Below are 20,307 nucleotides of genomic sequence, written 5' to 3'. Positions count from 1 at the left end.
TGGAGCTCAAGGCGAGAGACTGGGGATCTTGGAACTCAAGGCCAGAGCCTGGGGTTCTTGGAGCTCAAAGGTAGAGACTGGGGTTCTTGGAGCGCAAAACTAGAGAATATGGATCTTGGAGCTCAAGGCTAGAGACTGGTGTTCTTGGAGCTCAAGGCTAGAGACTGGGGATCTTGGAGCTCAAGGCTAGAGTCTGGGGTTCTTGTTGCTCAAGGCTAGAGACTGGTGTTCCTGGAGCTCAAGGGTAGAGACTGGTGTTCTTGGAGCTCAGGGCTATAGACTGGGGTTCCTGGAACTTATGGCTGGAGACTGGGGATCTTGGAGCTGAAAGCTAGAGACTGGGGATCTTGGTGCTCAATGCTAGAGACTGGGGTTCGTGGAGCTCAAGGCTAGAGACTGGGGATCTTGGAGCTCAAGGCTAGAGACTGGTGTTCTTGTGGCTCAAGGCTAGAGACTGGGGATCTTGGAGCTCAAGGCTAGAGTCTGGGGTTCTTGTTGCTCAAAGCTACAGACTGGGTTTCCTGGAGCTCAAGGGTAGAGACTGTTGTTCTTGGAGCTCAAGGCTAGAGACTGGGGTTCTTGGAGCTCAAGGGTAGAGACTAGGGTTCATGGAGCTCAAGGCTAGAGACTGGTGTTCCTGGAGCTCAAGGGTAGAGACTGGTGTTCTTGGAGCTCAAGGCTAGAGACTAGGGTTCTTGGAGCTCAAGGGTAGAGACTGGGTTTGTTGGAGCTCAAGGCTAGAGAATGGGGTTTTTAGAGCTCAAGGCTAGAGAATGGGGATCTTGGAGCTCAAGGCTACAGACCGGGGTTCTTGGAGCTCAAGGCTAGAGACTGGGGTTCTTGGAGCTCAAGGCTAGAGACTGGGGATCTTGGAGCTCAAGGCAAGAGACTGGGGATCTTGGAACTCAAGGCTATACATTGGGGTTCTTGGAGCTCAAGGCTAGAGATTGGGGATTTTGGTGCTCAAGGCTAGAGTCTGGGGATCTTGGAGCTCAAGGCTAGAGACTGGGGTTCTTGGAGCTCAAGCCTGGAAACTGGGGTTCTTGGAGCTCAAGGCTAGAGACTGGGTTTCCTGGAGCTCAAGGCTAGAGAATGTGGATCTTGGAGCTCAAGGCTACAGTCCGGGGTTCTTGGAGCTCAAGGCTAGAGACTGGGGATCTTTGAGCTCAAGGCTAGAGACTGCGGTTCCTGGAACTTATGGCTGGAGACTGGGGATCTTGGAACTCAAGGCTAGAGCCTGGGGTTCTTGGAGCTCAAAGGTAGAGACTGGGGTTCTTGGAGCTCAAGGCTAGAGACTGGGGTTCTTGGAGCTCAAGGCTAGAGACTGGGGATATTGGAACTCAAGGCTAGAGACTGGGTTTCTTGGAGCTCAAGGGTAGAGAATGTAGATCTTGGAGCTCAAGGCTACAGTCCGCGGTTCTTGGACCTCAAGGATAGAGACTGGGGATCTTGGAGCTCAAGGCTAGAGACTGGGGTTCCTGGAACATATGGCTGGAGACAGGGGATCCTGGAGCTGAAAGCTAGAGACTGGGGATCTTGGTGCTCAAGGCTAGTGACTGGGGTTCGTGGAGCTCAAGGCTAGAGACTGGGGATCATGGAGCTCAAGGCTAGAGACTAGATTTCTTGGAGTTCAAGGCTAGAGAATGGGGTTTTTAGAGCTCAAGTCTAGAGAATGGGGATCTTGGAGCTCAAGGCTACAGACCGGGGTTCTTGGAGCTCAAGGCTAGAGACTGGGGTTCTTGGAGCTCAAGGCTAGAGACTGGGGATATTGGAACTCAAGGCTAGAGACTGGGTTTCTTGGAGCTCAAGGGTAGAGAATGTAGATCTTGGAGCTCAAGGCTACAGTCCGCGGTTCTTGGAGCTCCAGGATAGAGACTGGGGATCTTGGAGCTCAAGGCTAGAGACTGGGGTTCCTGGAACTTATGGCTGGAGACAGGGGATCCTGGAGCTGAAAGCTAGAGACTGGGGATCTTGGTGCTCAAGGCTAGTGACTGGGGTTCGTGGAGCTCAAGGCTAGAGACTGGGGATCATGGAGCTCAAGGCTAGAGACTAGATTTCTTGGAGCTCAAGGCTAGAGATGGTGTTCCTGGAGCTCAAGGCTAGAGACTGGTGTTCTTGGAGCTCAAGGCTAGAGACTGGGGATCTTGGTGCTCAAGATTACAGACTGGGGTTCATGGAGCTCAAGGCTGGAGAATGGGGATCTTGGAGCTCACGGCTACAGACCGGGGTTCTTGGAGCTCAAGGCTAGAGACTGGGGATCTTGGAGCTGAAGCCTAGGGACTGCGGATCTTGGTGCTGAAGGCTAGAGAATGGGGATCTTGGAGCTCAAGGCTACAGACCGGGGATCTTGGAGCTGAAGCCTAGGGACTGCGGATCTTGGTGCTGAAGGCTAGAGAATGGGGATCTTGGAGCTCAAGGCTACAGACCGGGGTTCTTGGAGCTCAAGGCTATAGACAGGGGTCTTGGAGCTCAAGGCTAGAGATTGGGGTTCTTGGAGCTCAAGGCTAGAGACTGGGGTTCTTGGAGCTCAGGGCTAGAGACCGGGGTTCTTGGAGCTCAAGGCTAGAGTCTGGGGATCTTGGAGCTCAAGGCTAGAGACTGGGGTTCTTGGAGCTCAAGGCTAGAGACTGGGGTTCTTGGCGCTCAAGGCTAGAGACTGGGGATCTTGGAACTCAAGGCTAGAGACTGGGTTTCTTGGAGCTCAAGGGTAGAGAATGTAGATCTTGGAGCTCAAGGCTACAGTCCGCGGTTCTTGGAGCTCAAGGATAGAGACTGGGGATCTTGGAGCTCAAGGCTAGAGACTGGGGTTCCTGGAACTTATGGCTGGAGACAGGGGATCCTGGAGCTAAAAGCTAGAGACTGGGGATCTTGGTGCTCAAGGCTAGTGACTGGGGTTCGTGGAGCTCAAGGCTAGAGACTGGGGATCATGGAGCTCAAGGCTAGAGACTAGATTTCTTGGAGCTCAAGGCTAGAGATGGTGTTCCTGGAGCTCAAGGCTAGAGACTGGTGTTCTTGGAGCTCAAGGCTAGAGACTGGGGATCTTGGTGCTCAAGATTACAGACTGGGGTTCATGGAGCTCAAGGCTAGAGAATGGGGATCTTGGAGCTCACGGCTACAGACCGGGGTTCTTGGAGCTCAAGGCTAGAGACTGGGGATCTTGGAGCTGAAGCCTAGGGACTTCGGATCTTGGTGCTGAAGGCTAGAGAATGGGGATCTTGGAGCTCAAGGCTACAGACCGGGGATCTTGCTGAAGCCTAGGGACTGCGGATCTTGGTGCTGTAGGCTAGAGAATGGGGATCTTGGAGCTCAAGGCTACAGACCGGGGGTTCTTGGAGCTCAAGGCTATAGACTGGGGTCTTGGAGCTCAAGGCTAGAGACTGGGGTTCTTGGAGCTCAAGGCTAGAGACTGGGGTTCTTGGAGCTCAGGGCTAGAGACCGGGGTTCTTGGAGCTCAAGGCTAGAGACTGGGGATCTTGGTGCTGAAGGCTAGAGAATGGGGATCTTGGAGCTCAAGGGTACAGATCGGGGTTCTTGGAGCTCAAGGCTAGAGACTGGGGATCTTGGAGCTCAAGGCTAGAGACTGTCGTTCTTGGAGCTCAAGGCTAGAGACTGGGGTTATTGGAGCTCAGGGCTAGAGACTGGGGATCTTGGATCTCAAGGCTAGAGTCTGTGGTCCTTGGAGCTCAAGGCTAGAGACCGGGGTTCTTGGAGCTCAAGGGTAGAGACTGGGGTTCTTGGAACTCAAGGCTAGAGCCTGGGGTTCTTGGAGCTCAAAGGTAGAGACTGGGGATCTTGGAGCTCAAGGCTAGAGAATATGGATCTTGGAGCTCAAGGCTAGAGACTGGTGTTCTTGGAGCTCAAGGCTAGAGACGGGGGATCTTGGAGCTCAAGGCTAGAGTCTGGGGTTCTTGTTGCTCAAGGCTAGAGACTGGTTTTCCTGGAGCTCAAGGGTAGAGACTGGTGTTCTTGGAGCCCAAGGCTAGAGACTGGGGTTCTTTGAGCTCAAGGGTAGAGACTGGGTTTGTTGGAGCTCAAGGCTAGAGAATGGGGTTTTTAGAGCTCAAGGCTGGAGAATGGGGATCTTGGAGCTCAAGGCTACAGACCGGGGTTCTTGGAGCTCAAGGCTAGGGACTGTTGATCTTGGAGCTCTAGGCTTGAGACTGGGGTTCTTGGAGCTCAAGGCTAGAGACTGGTGTTGTGGGAGCTCAAGGCCAGAGACTGTCATTCTTGGAGCTCAAGGCTGTAGTCTGATTTTCTTGGAGCTCAAGGCTAGAGACTGGGGATCTTGGAGCTCAAGGCTACAGATCGGGTTTCTTGGAGCTCAAGGCTAGAGACTGGGGATCTTGGAGCTCAAGGCTACAGATCGGGTTTCTTGGAGCTCAAGGCTAGAGACTGGGGATCTTGGAGCTCAAGGCTAGAGACTGGAGTTCTTGCAACTCAAGGCTTGAGACTGGGGATCTTGGAGCTTAAGGCTCGACACTTGGGTTCTACGAGCTCAAGGCTATAGATTGGGGATCTTGAAGCTCAAGGCTATTGACTGTGGATCTTGGAGCTCAAGGCTAGAGACTGGGGTTCGTGGAGCTCAAGACTAGAGAATGGTGATCTTGGAGCTCAAGGCTACAGATCGGGGTTCTTGAGCTCAAGGCTGGAGACTGGGGATCTTGCAGCTCAATGCTAGAGAATAGGGTTCTTGGAACTCAAGGCTGGAGACTGGGGATCTTGGACCTGAAGGCCTGAGACTGTGGATCTTGGTGCTCAAGGCTAGAGACTGGGGTTCGTGGAGCTCAAGGCTAGAGAATGGGGATCTTCGAGCTCAATGCTCTAGACTGGGGAACTTGGAGCTCAAGGCATGAGACTGGGGTTCTTGGAGCCCAAGGCTAGAGTCTGGAGTTCTTGTTGCTCAAGGCTAGAGACTGGGGTTCCTGGAACTGAAGGCTTTAGACTGGGGATCTTGGAGCTGAAGGCTAGAGACTGGGGATCTTGGTGCTCAAGGCTAGAGACAGGGGTTCGTGGAGCTCAAGGCTAGAGAATGGGGATCTTGGAGCTCAAGGCTACAGTCCGGGGATCTTGCAGCTCAAGGCTAGAGACTGGGGTTCTTGGAACCCAAGGCTGGAGACTGGGGATCTTGGAGCTGAAGTCTAGAGACTGGGGATCTTGGTGCTCAAGGCTATAGACTGGGGTTCGTGGAGCTCAAGGCTAGAGAATGGGGATCTTGGAGCTCAAGGCTACAGACCGGGGATCTTGCTGAAGCCTAGGGACTGCGGATCTTGGTGCTGTAGGCTAGAGAATGGGGATCTTGGAGCTCAAGGCTACAGACCGGGGGTTCTTGGAGCTCAAGGCTATAGACTGGGGTCTTGGAGCTCAAGGCTAGAGACTGGGGTTCTTGGAGCTCAAGGCTAGAGACTGGGGTTCTTGGAGCTCAGGGCTAGAGACCGGGGTTCTTGGAGCTCAAGGCTAGAGACTGGGGATCTTGGTGCTGAAGGCTAGAGAATGGGGATCTTGGAGCTCAAGGGTATAGATCGGGGTTCTTGGAGCTCAAGGCTAGAGACTGGGGATCTTGGAGCTCAAGGCTAGAGACTGTCGTTCTTGGAGCTCAAGGCTAGAGACTGGGGTTATTGGAGCTCAGGGCTAGAGACTGGGGATCTTGGATCTCAAGGCTAGAGTCTGTGGTCCTTGGAGCTCAAGGCTAGAGACCGGGGTTCTTGGAGCTCAAGGGTAGAGACTGGGGTTCTTGGAACTCAAGGCTAGAGCCTGGGGTTCCTGGAGCTCAAAGGTAGAGACTGGGGATCTTGGAGCTCAAGGCTAGAGAATATGGATCTTGGAGCTCAAGGCTAGAGACTGGTGTTCTTGGAGCTCAAGGCTAGAGACGGGGGATCTTGGAGCTCAAGGCTAGAGTCTGGGGTTCTTGTTGCTCAAGGCTAGAGACTGGTTTTCCTGGAGCTCAAGGGTAGAGACTGGTGTTCTTGGAGCCCAAGGCTAGAGACTGGGGTTCTTGGAGCTCAAGGGTAGAGACTGGGTTTGTTGGAGCTCAAGGCTAGAGAATGGGGTTTTTAGAGCTCAAGGCTGGAGAATGGGGATCTTGGAGCTCAAGGCTACAGACCGGGGTTCTTGGAGCTCAAGGCTAGAGACTGGGGATCTGGGAGCTGAAGGCTAGAGACTGGGGATCTTGGTGCTCAAGGCGAGGGACTGTTGATCTTGGAGCTCTAGGCTTGAGACTGGGGTTCTTGGAGCTCAAGGCTATAGACTGGTGTTGTGGGAGCTCAAGGCCAGAGACTGTCATTCTTGGAGCTCAAGGCTGTAGTCTGATTTTCTAGGAGCTCAAGGCTAGAGACTGGGGATCTTGGAGCTCAAGGCTAGAGACTGGGGATCTTGGAGCTCAAGGCTACAGATCGGGTTTCTTGGAGCTCAAGGCTAGAGACTGGGGATCTTGGAGCTCAAGGCTAGAGACTGGAGTTCTTGCAACTCAAGGCTTGAGACTGGGGATCTTGGAGCTTAAGGCTCGACACTTGGGTTCTACGAGCTCAAGGCTATAGATTGGGGATCTTGAAGCTCAAGGCTATTGACTGTGGATCTTGGAGCTCAAGGCTAGAGACTGGGGTTCGTGGAGCTCAAGACTAGAGAATGGTGATCTTGGAGCTCAAGGCTACAGATCGGGGTTCTTGAGCTCAAGGCTGGAGACTGGGGATCTTGCAGCTCAATGCTAGAGACTGGGGTTCTTGGAACTCAAGGCTGGAGACTGGGGATCTTGGATCTGAAGGCCTGAGACTGTGGATCTTGGTGCTCAAGGCTAGAGACTGGGGTTCGTGGAGCTCAAGGCTAGAGAATGGGGATCTTCGAGCTCAATGCTCTAGACTGGGGAACTTGGAGCTCAAGGCATGAGACTGGGGTTCTTGGAGCCCAAGGCTAGAGTCTGGAGTTCTTGTTGCTCAAGGCTAGAGACTGGGGTTCCTGGAACTGAAGGCTTTAGACTGGGGATCTTGGAGCTGAAGGCTAGAGACTGGGGATCTTGGTGCTCAAGGCTAGAGACTGGGGTTCGTGGAGCTCAAGGCTAGAGAATGGGGATCTTGGAGCTCAAGGCTACAGTCCGGGGATCTTGCAGCTCAAGGCTAGAGACTGGGGTTCTTGGAACCCAAGGCTGGAGACTGGGGATCTTGGAGCTGAAGTCTAGAGACTGGGGATCTTGGTGCTCAAGGCTATAGACTGGGGTTCGTGGAGCTCAAGGCTAGAGAATGGGGATCTTGGAGCTCAAGGCTCTAGACTGGGGATCTTGGAGCTCAAGGCATGAGACAGGGGTTCTTGGAGCCCAAGGCTAGAGACTGGGGTTCTTGGAGCTCAAGGCTAGAGACGGTGGTTCTTGGAGATCAAGGCTAGGGACTGTTGATCTTGGAGCTCAAGGCTTGAGACTGGGGTTCGTGGAGCTCAAGGCTAGAGACTGGGGATCTTTGAGCTCAAGGCTAGAGACTAGGGTTCTTGGAGCTCAAGGCTAGAGACTGGGGTTCTTGGAACTCAAGGCTAGAGCCTGGGGTTCTTGGAGCTCAAAGGTAGAGACTGGGGTTCTTGGAGCTCAAAGCTAGAGAATATGGATCTTGGAGCTCAAGGGTAGAGACTGGGGTTCTTGGAGCTCAAGGCTAGAGGCTGTGGATCTTGGAGCTCATGGCTAGAGAATGGGGTTTTTAGAGCTCAAGGCTAGAAAATGGGGATTTTGGAGCTCAAGGCTACAGACCGGGGTTCTTGGAGCTCAAGGCTAGAGACTGGGGATCTTGGAGCTCAAGGCTAGAGACTGGGGTTTTGGAGCTCAAGGCTAGAGATTGGGGATCTTGGAACTCAAGGCTAGAGACTGGGGATCTTGGAACTCAAGGCTATACATTGGGGTTCTTGGAGCTCAAGGCTAGAGATTGGGGATTTTGGTGCTCAAGGCTAGAGACTGGGGATCTTGGAGCTCAAGGCTAGAGACTACGGTTCTTGGAGCTCAAGCCTGGAGACTGGGGTTCTTGGAGCTCAAGGCTAGAGACTGGGTTTCTTGGAGCTCAAGGCTAGAGAATGTGGATCTTGGAGCTCAAGGCTACAGTCCGGGTTTCTTGGAGCTCAAGGCTAGAGACTGGGGTTCTTGGAGCTCAGGGCTAGAGACTGGGGTTCCTGGAACTTATGGCTGGAGACTGGGGATCTTGGAGCTGAAAGCTAGAGACTGGGGATCTTGGTGCTCAAGGCTACAGTCCGGGTTTCTTGGAGCTCAAGGCTAGAGACTAGAGTTCTTGGAGCTCAAGGCTAGAGACTGGGGATCTTGGAGCTCAAGGCTAGAGCCTGGGTTTCTTGGACCTCAAAGGTAGAGACTGGGGTTCTTGGAGCTCAAGGCTAGAGAATGGGGATCTTGGAGCTCACGGCTACAGACCGGGGTTCTTGGAGCTCAAGGCTAGAGACTGGGGATCTTGGAGCTGAAGCCTAGGTACTGGGGATCTTGGTGCTGAAGTCTAGAGAATGGGGATCTTGGAGCTCAAGGCTACAGACCGGGGTTCTTGGAGCTCAAGCCTATAGACTGGGGATCTTGGAGCTCAAGGCTAGAGACTGGGGTTCTTGGAGCTCAAGGCTAGAGACTGGGGTTCTTGGAGCTCAGGGCTAGAGACCGGGGTTCTTGGAGCTCAAGGCTAGAGACTGGGGATCTTGGAGCTCAAGGCTAGAGACTGGGGTTCTTGGAACTCAAGGCTGGAGACTGGGGTTCTTGGTGCTGAAGTCTAGAGAATGGGGATCTTGGAGCTCAAGGGTACAGACCGGGGTTCTTGGAGCTCAAGGCTAGAGACTGGTGTTCTTGGAGCTCAAAGGTAGAGACTGGTGTTCTTGGAGCTCAAGGCTAGAGAATATGGATCTTGGTGCTCAAGGTTAGAGATGGTGTTCTTGGAGCTCAAGGCTAGAGACTGGGGTTCTTGGAACTCAAGGCTGGCGACTGGGGATCTTGGTGTTGAAGGCTAGAGACTGGGGATCTTGGAGCTCCAGGCTAGAGCCTGGGGTTGTTGGAGCTCAAAGGTAGAGACTGGGGTTCTTGGAGCTCACGGCTAGAGAATATGGATCTTGGAGCTCAAGGCTAGAGATGGTGTTCCTGGAGCTCAAGGCTAGAGACTGGTGTTCATGGAGCTCAAGGCTGGAGAATGGGGATCTTGGAGCTCACGGCTACAGACCGGAGTTCTTGGAGCTCAAGGCTAGAGACTGGGGATCTTGGAGCTGAAGCCTAGGGACTGGGGATCTTGGTGCTGAAGGCTAGAGAATGGGGATCTTGGAGCTCAAGGCTACAGACCGGGGTTCTTGGAGCTCAAGGCTAGAGACTTGGGTTCTTGGAGCTCAGGGCTAGAGACCGGGGTTCTTGGAGCTCAAGGCTAGAGACTGGGGATCTTGGAGCTCAAGGCTAGAGACTGGGGTTCTTGGAACTCAAGGCTGGAGACTGGGGTTCTTGGTGCTGAAGTCTAGAGAATGGGGATCTTGGAGCTCAAGGGTACAGACCGGGGTACATGGAGCTCAAGGCTAGAGACTGGTGTTCTTGGAGCTCAAAGGTAGAGACTGGTGTTCTTGGAGCTCAAGGCTAGAGAATATGGATCTTGGTGCTCAAGGTTAGAGATGGTGTTCTTGGAGCTCAAGGCTAGAGACTGGGGATCTTGGAGCTCAAGGCTAGAGTCTGGGGTTCTTGTTGCTCAAGGCTAGAGACTGGGGTTCTTGGAACTCAAGGCTGGAGACTGGGGTTCTTGGTGCTGAAGTCTAGAGAATGGGGATCTTGGAGCTCAAGGGTACAGACCGGGGTTCTTGGAGCTCAAGGCTAGAGACTGGTGTTCTTGGAGCTCAAAGGTAGAGACTGGTGTTCTTGGAGCTCAAGGCTAGAGAATATGGATCTTGGTGCTCAAGGTTAGAGATGGTGTTCTTGGAGCTCAAGGCTAGAGACTGGGGATCTTGGAGCTCAAGGCTAGAGAATGTGGATCTTGGAGCTCAAGGCTACAGTCCGGGGTTCTTGGAGCTCAAGGCTAGAGACTGGGGATCTTGGAGCTCAAGGCTAGAGACTGGGGTTCCTGGAACTAATGGCTGGAGACTGGGGATCTTGGAGCTGAACGCTAGAGACTGGGGATCTTGGTGCTCAAGGCTAGTGACTGGGGTTCGTGGAGCTCAAGGCTAGAGACTGGGGATCTTGGAGCTCAACGCTAGAGACTAGAGTTCTTGGAGCTCAAGGCTAGAGACTGGGGATCTTGGAGCTCAAGGCTAGAGCCTGGGGTTCTTGGAGCTCAAAGGTAGAGACTGGGGTTCTTGGAGCTCAAGGCTAGAGAATATGGATCTTTGAGCTCAAGGATAGAGATGGTGTTCCTGGAGCTCAAGGCTAGAGTCTGGTGTTCTTGGAGCTCAAGGCTAGAGACTGGGGTTCTTGGAGCTCAAGGGTAGAGAATGGGTTTGTTGGAGCTCAAGGCTAGAGAATGGGGTTTTTAGAGCTCAAGGCTAGAGACTGGGGATCTTGGAGCTGAAGCCTAGGGACTGGGGATCTTGGTGCTCAAGGTTACAGACTGGGGTTCATGGAGCTCAAGGCTAGAGACTGGGGTTCTTGGAGCTCAGGGCTAGAGACCGGGGTTCTTGGAGCTCAAGGCTAGAGACTGGGGATCTTGGTGCTGAAGGCTAGAGAATGGGGATCTTGGAGCTCAAGGGTACAGACCTGGGTTCTTGGAGCTCAAGGCTAGAGTCTGGGGATCTTGGAGCTCAAGGCTAGAGACTGTCGTTCTTGGAGCTCAAGGCTAGAGACTGGGGTTCTTGGACCTCAGGGCTAGAGACAGGGGATCTTGGATCTCAAGGCTTGAGACCGGGGTTCTTGGAGCTCAAGGGTAGAGACTGGGGTTCTTGGAACTCAACGCTAGAGCCTGGGGTTCTTGGAGCTCAAAGGTAGAGACTGGGGTTCTTGGAGCGCAAGGCTAGAGAATATGGATCTTGGAGCTCAAGGCTAGAGACTGGTGTTCTTGGAGCTCAAGGCTAGAGACGGGGGATCTTGGAGCTCAAGGCTAGAGTCTGGGGTTCTTGTTGCTCAAGGCTAGAGACTGGTGTTCCTGGAGCTCAAGGGTAGAGACTGGTGTTCTTGGAGCTCAAGGCTAGAGACTGGGGTTCTTGGAGCTCAAGGGTAGAGACTGGGTTTGTTGGAGCTCAAGGCTAGAGAATGGGGTTTTTAGAGCTCAAGGCTAGAGAATGGGGATCTTGGAGCTCAAGGCTACAGACCGGGGTTCTTGGAGCTCAAGGCTAGAGACTGGGGATCTTGGAGCTGAAGGCTAGAGACTGGGGATCTTGGTGCTCAAGGCTAGGGACTGTTGATCTTGGAGCTCAAGGCTAGAGACTGGTGTTGTGGGAGCTCAAGGCCAGAGACTGTCATTCTTGGAGCTCAAGGCAGTAGTCTGATTATCTTGGAGCTCAAGGCTAGAGACTGGGGATCTTGGAGCTCAAGGCTACAGATCGGGTTTCTTGGAGCTCAAGGCTAGAGACTGGGGATCTTGGAGCTCAAGGCTAGAGACTGGAGTTCTTGCAACTCAAGGCTTGAGACTGGGGATCTTGGAGCTTAAGGCTCGACACTTGGGTTCTACGAGCTCAAGGCTAGAGATTGGGGATCTTGAAGCTCAAGGCTATTGACTGTGGATCTTGGAGCTCAAGGCTAGAGACTGGGGTTCGTGGAGCTCAAGACTAGAGAATGGTGATCTTGGAGCTCAAGGCTACAGATCGGGGTTCTTGAGCTAAAGGCTGGAGACTGGGGATCTTGCAGCTCAATGCTAGAGACTGGGGTTCTTGGAACTCAAGGCTGGAGACTGGGGATCTTGGAGCTCAAGGCTAGAGAATGGGGATCTTCGAGCTCAATGCTCTAGACTGGGGATCTTGGTGCTCAAGGCTATAGACTGGGGTTCGTGGAGCTCAAGGCTAGAGAATGGGGATCTTGGAGCTCAAGGCTCTAGACTGGGGATCTTGGAGCTCAAGGCATGAGACTGGGGTTCTGGGAGCTCAAGGCTAGAGTCGGTGGTTCTTGGAGCTCAAGGCTACGGACTGTTGATCTTGGAGCTCAAGGCTTGAGACTGGGGTTCTTGGAGCTCAAGGCTAGAGACGGTGGTTCTTGGAGCTCAAGGCTAGGGACTGTTGATCTTGGAGCTCAAGGCTAGAGTGGTGTTGTGGGAGCTCAAGGCCAGAGACTGGCATTCTTGGAGCTCAAGGGTTTAGTCTGGGTTTCTTGGAGCTGAAGTCTAGAGACTGGGGATCTTGGAGCTCAAGGCTAGAGACTGGGGATCTTGGAGCTCAAGGCGAGAGACTGGGGATCTTGGAACTCAAGGCCAGAGCCTGGGGTTCTTGGAGCTCAAAGGTAGAGACTGGGGTTCTTGGAGCGCAAAACTAGAGAATATGGATCTTGGAGCTCAAGGCTAGAGACTGGTGTTCTTGGAGCTCAAGGCTAGAGACTGGGGATCTTGGAGCTCAAGGCTAGAGTCTGGGGTTCTTGTTGCTCAAGGCTAGAGACTGGTGTTCCTGGAGCTCAAGGGTAGAGACTGGTGTTCTTGGAGCTCAGGGCTATAGTCTGGGGTTCCTGGAACTTATGGCTGGAGACTGGGGATCTTGGAGCTGAAAGCTAGAGACTGGGGATCTTGGTGCTCAATGCTAGAGACTGGGGTTCGTGGAGCTCAAGGCTAGAGACTGGGGATCTTGGAGCTCAAGGCTAGAGACTGGTGTTCTTGTGGCTCAAGGCTAGAGACTGGGGATCTTGGAGCTCAAGGCTAGAGTCTGGGGTTCTTGTTGCTCAAGGCTACAGACTGGGTTTCCTGGAGCTCAAGGGTAGAGACTGTTGTTCTTGGAGCTCAAGGCTAGAGACTGGGGTTCTTGGAGCTCAAGGGTAGAGACTAGGGTTCATGGAGCTCAAGGCTAGAGACTGGTGTTCCTGGAGCTCAAGGGTAGAGACTGGTGTTCTTGGAGCTCAAGGCTAGAGACTGGGGTTCTTGGAGCTCAAGGGTAGAGACTGGGTTTGTTGGAGCTCAAGGCTAGAGAATGGGGTTTTTAGAGCTCAAGGCTAGAGAATGGGGATCTTGGAGCTCAAGGCTACAGACCGGGGTTCTTGGAGCTCAAGGCTAGAGACTGGGGTTCTTGGAGCTCAAGGCTAGAGACTGGGGATCTTGGAGCTCAAGGCAAGAGACTGGGGATCTTGGAACTCAAGGCTATACATTGGGGTTCTTGGAGCTCAAGGCTAGAGATTGGGGATTTTGGTGCTCAAGGCTAGAGTCTGGGGATCTTGGAGCTCAAGGCTAGAGACTGGGGTTCTTGGAGCTCAAGCCTGGAAACTGGGGTTCTTGGAGCTCAAGGCTAGAGACTGGGTTTCCTGGAGCTCAAGGCTAGAGAATGTGGATCTTGGAGCTCAAGGCTACAGTCCGGGGTTCTTGGAGCTCAAGGCTAGAGACTGGGGATCTTTGAGCTCAAGGCTAGAGACTGCGGTTCCTGGAACTTATGGCTGGAGACTGGGGATCTTGGAGCTGAAAGCTAGAGACTGGAGTTCTTGGAGCTCAAGGCTAGAGACTGGGGTTCTTGGAGCTCAAGGCTAGAGACTGGGGATATTGGAGCTGAAGCCTAGGGACTGGGGATCTTGGTGCTCAAGGTTAGAGACTGGGGTTCATGGAGCTCAAGACTAGAGAATGGGGATCTTGGAGCTCACGGCTACAGACCGGGGTTCTTGGAGCTCAAGGCTAGAGACTGGGGATCTTGGAGCTGAAGCCTAGGTACTGGGGATCTTGGTGCTGAAGTCTAGAGAATGGGGATCTTGGAGCTCAAGGCTACAGACCGGGGTTCTTGGAGCTCAAGCCTATAGACTGGGGATCTTGGAGCTCAAGGCTAGAGACTGGGGTTCTTGGAGCTCAAGGCTAGAGACTGGGGTTCTTGGAGCTCAGGGCTAGAGACCGGGGTTCTTGGAGCTCAAGGCTAGAGTCTGTGGTCCTTGGAGCTCAAGGCTAGAGACCGAGGTTCTTGTAGCTCAAGGGTAGAGAATGGGTTTGTTGGAGTTCAAGGCTAGTGAATGGGGTTTTTAGAGCTCAAGGCTAGAGACTGGGGATCTTGGAGCTGAAGCCTAGGGACTGGGTATCTTGGTGCTCAAGGCTAGAGACTGGAGTTCTTGGAGCTCAAGGCTAGAGACTGGGGTTCTTGGAGCTCAAGGCGAGAGACTGGGGATCTTGGAACTCAAGGCTAGAGCCTGGGGTTCTTGGAGCTCAAAGGTAGAGACTGGGGTTCTTGGAGCGCAAGGCTAGAGAATATGGATCTTGGAGCTCAAGGCTTGAGACTGGTGTTCTTGGAGCTCAAGGCTAGAGACTGGGGATCTTGGAGCTCAAGGCTAGAGTCTGGGGTTCTTGTTGCTCAAGGCTAGAGACTGGTGTTCCTGGAGCTCAAGGGTAGAGACTGGTGTTCTTGGAGCTCAGGGCTATAGTCTGGGGTTCCTGGAACTTATGGCTGGAGACTGGGGATCTTGGAGCTGAAAGCTAGAGACTGGGGATCTTGGTGCTCAATGCTAGAGACTGGGGTTCGTGGAGCTCAAGGCTAGAGACTGGGGATCTTGGAGCTCAAGGCTAGAGACTGGTGTTCTTGTGGCTCAAGGCTAGAGACTGGGGATCTTGGAGCTCAAGGCTAGAGTCTGGGGTTCTTGTTGCTCAAGGCTACAGACTGGGTTTCCTGGAGCTCAAGGGTAGAGACTGTTGTTCTTGGAGCTCAAGGCTAGAGACTGGGGTTCTTGGAGCTCAAGGGTAGAGACTAGGGTTCATGGAGCTCAAGGCTAGAGACTGGTGTTCCTGGAGCTCAAGGGTAGAGACTGGTGTTCTTGGAGCTCAAGGCTAGAGACTGGGGTTCTTGGAGCTCAAGGGTAGAGACTGGGTTTGTTGGAGCTCAAGGCTAGAGAATGGGGTTTTTAGAGCTCAAGGCTAGAGAATGGGGATCTTGGAGCTCAAGGCTACAGACCGGGGTTCTTGGAGCTCAAGGCTAGAGACTGGGGTTCTTGGAGCTCAAGGCTAGAGACTGGGGATCTTGGAGCTCAAGGCAAGAGACTGGGGATCTTGGAACTCAAGGCTATACATTGGGGTTCTTGGAGCTCAAGGCTAGAGATTGGGGATTTTGGTGCTCAAGGCTAGAGTCTGGGGATCTTGGAGCTCAAGGCTAGAGACTGGGGTTCTTGGAGCTCAAGCCTGGAAACTGGGGTTCTTGGAGCTCAAGGCTAGAGACTGGGTTTCCTGGAGCTCAAGGCTAGAGAATGTGGATCTTGGAGCTCAAGGCTACAGTCCGGGGTTCTTGGAGCTCAAGGCTAGAGACTGGGGATCTTTGAGCTCAAGGCTAGAGACTGCGGTTCCTGGAACTTATGGCTGGAGACTGGGGATCTTGGAGCTGAAAGCTAGAGACTGGAGTTCTTGGAGCTCAAGGCTAGAGACTGGGGTTCTTGGAGCTCAAGGCTAGAGACTGGGGATATTGGAGCTGAAGCCTAGGGACTGGGGATCTTGGTGCTCAAGGTTAGAGACTGGGGTTCATGGAGCTCAAGACTAGAGAATGGGGATCTTGGAGCTCACGGCTACAGACCGGGGTTCTTGGAGCTCAAGGCTAGAGACTGGGGATCTTGGAGCTGAAGCCTAGGTACTGGGGATCTTGGTGCTGAAGTCTAGAGAATGGGGATCTTGGAGCTCAAGGCTACAGACCGGGGTTCTTGGAGCTCAAGCCTATAGACTGGGGATCTTGGAGCTCAAGGCTAGAGACTGGGGTTCTTGGAGCTCAAGGCTAGAGACTGGGGTTCTTGGAGCTCAGGGCTAGAGACCGGGGTTCTTGGAGCTCAAGGCTAGAGTCTGTGGTCCTTGGAGCTCAAGGCTAGAGACCGAGGTTCTTGGAGCTCAAGGGTAGAGAATGGGTTTGTTGGAGTTCAAGGCTAGTGAATGGGGTTTTTAGAGCTCAAGGCTAGAGACTGGGGATCTTGGAGCTGAAGCCTAGGGACTGGGTATCTTGGTGCTCAAGGCTAGAGACTGGAGTTCTTGGAGCTCAAGGCTAGAGACTGGGGTTCTTGGAGCTCAAGGCGAGAGACTGGGGATCTTGGAACTCAAGGCTAGAGCCTGGGGTTCTTGGAGCTCAAAGGTAGAGACTGGGGTTCTTGGAGCGCAAGGCTAGAGAATATGGATCTTGGAGCTCAAGGCTTGAGACTGGTGTTCTTGGAGCTCAAGGCTAGAGACTGGGGATCTTGGAGCTCAAGGCTAGAGTCTGGGGTTCTTGTTGCTCAAGGCTAGAGACTGGTGTTCCTGGAGCTCAAGGGTAGAGACTGGTGTTCTTGGAGCTCAAGGCTAGAGACTGGGGTTCTTGGAGCTCAAGGGTAGAGACTGGGTTTGTTGGAGCTCAAGGCTAGAAAATGGGGTTTTTAGAGCTCAGGGCTAGAGAATGGGGATCTTGGAGCTCAGGGCTACAGACCGGGGTTCTTGGAGCTCAAGGCTAGAGACTGGGGATCTTGGAGCTGAAGGCTAGAGACTGGGGATCTTGGTGCTCAAGGCTAGGGACTGTTGATCTTGGAGCTCAAGGCTAGAGACTGGTGTTGTGGGAGCTCAAGGCCAGAGACTGTCATTCTTGGAGCTCAAGGCAGTAGTCTGATTATCTTGGAGCTCAAGGCTAGAGACTGGGGATCTTGGAGCTCAAGGCTACAGATCGGGTTTCTTGGAGCTCAAGGCTAGAGACTGGGGATCTTGGAGCTCAAGGCTAGAGACTGGAGTTCTTGCAACTCAAGGCTTGAGACTGGGGATCTTGGAGCTTAAGGCTCGACACTTGGGTTCTACGAGCTCAAGGCTAGAGATTGGGGATCTTGAAGCTCAAGGCTATTGACTGTGGATCTTGGAGATCAAGGCTAGAGACTGGGGTTCGTGGAGCTCAAGACTAGAGAATGGTGATCTTGGAGCTCAAGGCTACAGATCGGGGTTCTTGAGCTCAAGGCTGGAGACTGGGGATCTTGCAGCTCAATGCTAGAGACTGGGGTTCTTGGAACTCAAGGCTGGAGACTGGGGATCTTGGAGCTCAAGGCTAGAGAATGGGGATCTTCGAGCTCAATGCTCTAGACTGGGGATCTTGGTGCTCAAGGCTATAGACTGGGGTTCGTGGAGCTCAAGGCTAGAGAATTGGGATCTTGGAGCTCAAGGCTCTAGACTGGGGATCTTGGAGCTCAAGGCATGAGACTGGGGTTCTGGGAGCTCAAGGCTAGAGTCGGTGGTTCTTGGAGCTCAAGGCTAGGGATTGTTGATCTTGGAGCTCAAGGCTTGAGACTGGGGTTCTTGGAGCTCAAGGCTAGAGACGGTGGTTCTTGGAGCTCAAGGCTAGGGACTGTTGATCTTGGAGCTCAAGGCTAGAGTGGTGTTGTGGGAGCTCAAGGCCAGAGACTGGCATTCTTGGAGCTCAAGGGTTTAGTCTGGGTTTCTTGGAGCTGAAGTCTAGAGACTGGGGATCTTGGAGCTCAAGGCTACAGACCGGGTTTCTTGGAGCTCAAGGCTAGAGACTGGGGATCTTGGAGCTTAAGGCTCGACACTTGGGTTCTACGAGCTCAAGGCTAGAGATTGGAGATCTTGAAGCTCAAGGCTATTGACTGTGGATCCTGGAGCTCAAGGCTAGAGACTGGGGTTCTTGGAGCTCAAGGCTAGAGACTGGGGTTCTTGGAGCTCAGAGCTAGAGACCGGGGTTCTTGGAGCTCAAGGCTAGAGACTGGGGATCTTGGTGCTGAAGGCTAGAGAATGGGGATCTTGGAGCTCAAGTGTACAGACCGGGGTTCTTGGAGCTCAAGGCTAGAGGACTGGGGATCTTGGAGCTCAAGGCTAGAGACTGTCGTTCTTGGAGCTCAGGGCTAGAGACTGGGGATCTTGGATCTCAAGGCTAGAGTCTGTGGTCCTTGGAGCTCAAGGCTAGAGACCGGGGTTCTTGGAGCTCAAGGGTAGAGACTGGGGTTCTTGGAACTCAAGGCTAGAGCCTGGGGTTCTTGGAGCTCAAAGGTAGAGACTGGGGTTCTTGGAGCGCAAGGCTAGAGACGGGGGATCTTGGAGCTCAAGGCTAGAGTCTGGGGTTCTTGTTGCTCAAGGCTAGAGACTGGTGTTCCTGGAGCTCAAGGGTAGAGACTGGTGTTCTTGGAGCTCAGGGCTAGAGACTGGGGTTCCTGGAACTTATGGCTGGAGACTGGGGATCTTGGAGCTGAAAGCTAGAGACTTTGGATCTTGGTGCTCAAGGCTAGTGACTGGGGTTCGTGGAGCTCAAGGCTAGAGACTGGGGATCTTGGAGCTCAAGGCTAGAGACTGGTGTTCTTGTGGCTCAAGGCTAGAGACTGGGGATCTTGGAGCTCAAGGCTAGAGTCTGGGGTTCTTGTTGCTCAAGGCTACAGACTGGGTTTCCTGGAGCTCAAGGGTAGAGACTGTTGTTCTTGGAGCTCAAGGCTAGAGACTGGCGTTCTTGGAGCTCAAGGGTAGAGACTAGGGTTCATGGAGCTCAAGGCTAGAGACTGGTGTTCCTGGAGCTCAAGGCTAGAGACTGGGGATCTTGGAGATCAAGGGTAGAGACTGGGTTTGTTGGAGCTCAAGGCTAGAGAATGGGGTTTTTAGAGCTCAAGGCTAGAGAATGGGGATCTTGGAGCTCAAGGCTACAGACCGGGGTTCGTGGAGCTCAAGGCTAGAGACTGTGGTTCTTGGAGCTCAAGGCTAGAGACTGGGGATCTTGGAGCTCAGGGCTAGAGACCGGGGTTCTTGGAGCTCAAGGCTAGAGACTGGGGATCTTGGTGCTGAAGGCTAGAGAATGGGGAACTTGGAGCTCAAGTGTACAGACCGGGGTTCTTGGAGCTCAAGGCTAGAGGACTGGGGATCTTGGAGCTCAAGGCTAGAGACTGTCGTTCTTGGAGCTCAGGGCTAGAGACTGGGGATCTTGGATCTCAAGGCTAGAGTCTGTGGTCCTTGGAGCTCAAGGCTAGAGACCGGGGTTCTTGGAGCTCAAGGGTAGAGACTGGGGTTCTTGGAACTCAAGGCTAGAGCCTGGGGTTCTTGGAGCTCAAAGGTAGAGACTGGGGTTCTTGGAGCGCAAGGCTAGAGACGGGGGATCTTGGAGCTCAAGGCTAGAGTCTGGGGTTCTTGTTGCTCAAGGCTAGAGACTGGTGTTCCTGGAGCTCAAGGGTAGAGACTGGTGTTCTTGGAGCTCAGGGCTAGAGACTGGGGTTCCTGGAACTTATGGCTGGAGACTGGGGATCTTGGAGCTGAAAGCTAGAGACTTTGGATCTTGGTGCTCAAGGCTAGTGACTGGGGTTCGTGGAGCTCAAGGCTAGAGACTGGGGAACTTGGAGCTCAAGGCTAGAGACTGGTGTTCTTGTGGCTCAAGGCTAGAGACTGGGGATCTTGGAGCTCAAGGCTAGAGTCTGGGGTTCTTGTTGCTCAAGGCTACAGACTGGGTTTCCTGGAGCTCAAGGGTAGAGACTGTTGTTCTTGGAGCTCAAGGCTAGAGACTGGGGTTCTTGGAGCTCAAGGGTAGAGACTAGGGTTCATGGAGCTCAAGGCTAGAGACTGGTGTTCCTGGAGCTCAAGGCTAGAGACTGGGGATCTTGGAGATCAAGGGTAGAGACTGGGTTTGTTGGAGCTCAAGGCTAGAGAATGGGGTTTTTAGAGCTCAAGGCTAGAGAATGGGGATCTTGGAGCTCAAGGCTACAGACCGGGGTTCGTGGAGCTCAAGGCTAGAGACTGTGGTTCTTGGAGCTCAAGGCTAGAGACTGGGGATCTTGGAGCTCAAGGCAAGAGACTGGGGTTCTTGGAGCTCAAGGCTAGAGACTGGGGATCTTGGAACTCAAGGCTATACATTGGGGTTCTTGGAGCTCAAGGCTAGAGATTGGGGATTTTGGTGCTCAAGGCTAGAGACTGGGGATCTTGGAGCTCAAGGCTAGAGACTGGGGTTCATGGAGCTCAAGCCTGGAAACTGTGGTTCTTGGAGCTCAAGGCTAGAGACTGGGTTTCCTGGAGCTCAAGGCTAGAGAATGTGGATCTTGGAGCTCAAGCCTGGAAACTGGGGTTCTTGGAGCTCAAGGCTAGAGACTGGGTTTCCTGGAGCTCAAGGCTAGAGAATGTGGATCTTGGAGCTCAAGGCTACAGTCCGGGGTTCTTGGAGCTCAAGGCTAGAGACTGGGGATCTTTGAGCTCAAGGCTAGAGACTGCGGTTCCTGGAACTTATGGCTGGAGACTGGGGATCTTGGAGCTGAAAGCTAGAGACTGGAGTTCTTGGAGCTCAAGGCTAGAGACTGGGGTTCTTGGAGCTCAAGGCTAGAGACTGGGGATA

Source organism: Hypanus sabinus, chromosome X2, assembly GCF_030144855.1.
Source record: "Hypanus sabinus isolate sHypSab1 chromosome X2, sHypSab1.hap1, whole genome shotgun sequence".
Lineage (NCBI taxonomy): Eukaryota > Metazoa > Chordata > Chondrichthyes > Myliobatiformes > Dasyatidae > Hypanus > Hypanus sabinus.
Note: the sequence above shows the minus strand (reverse complement) of the source record.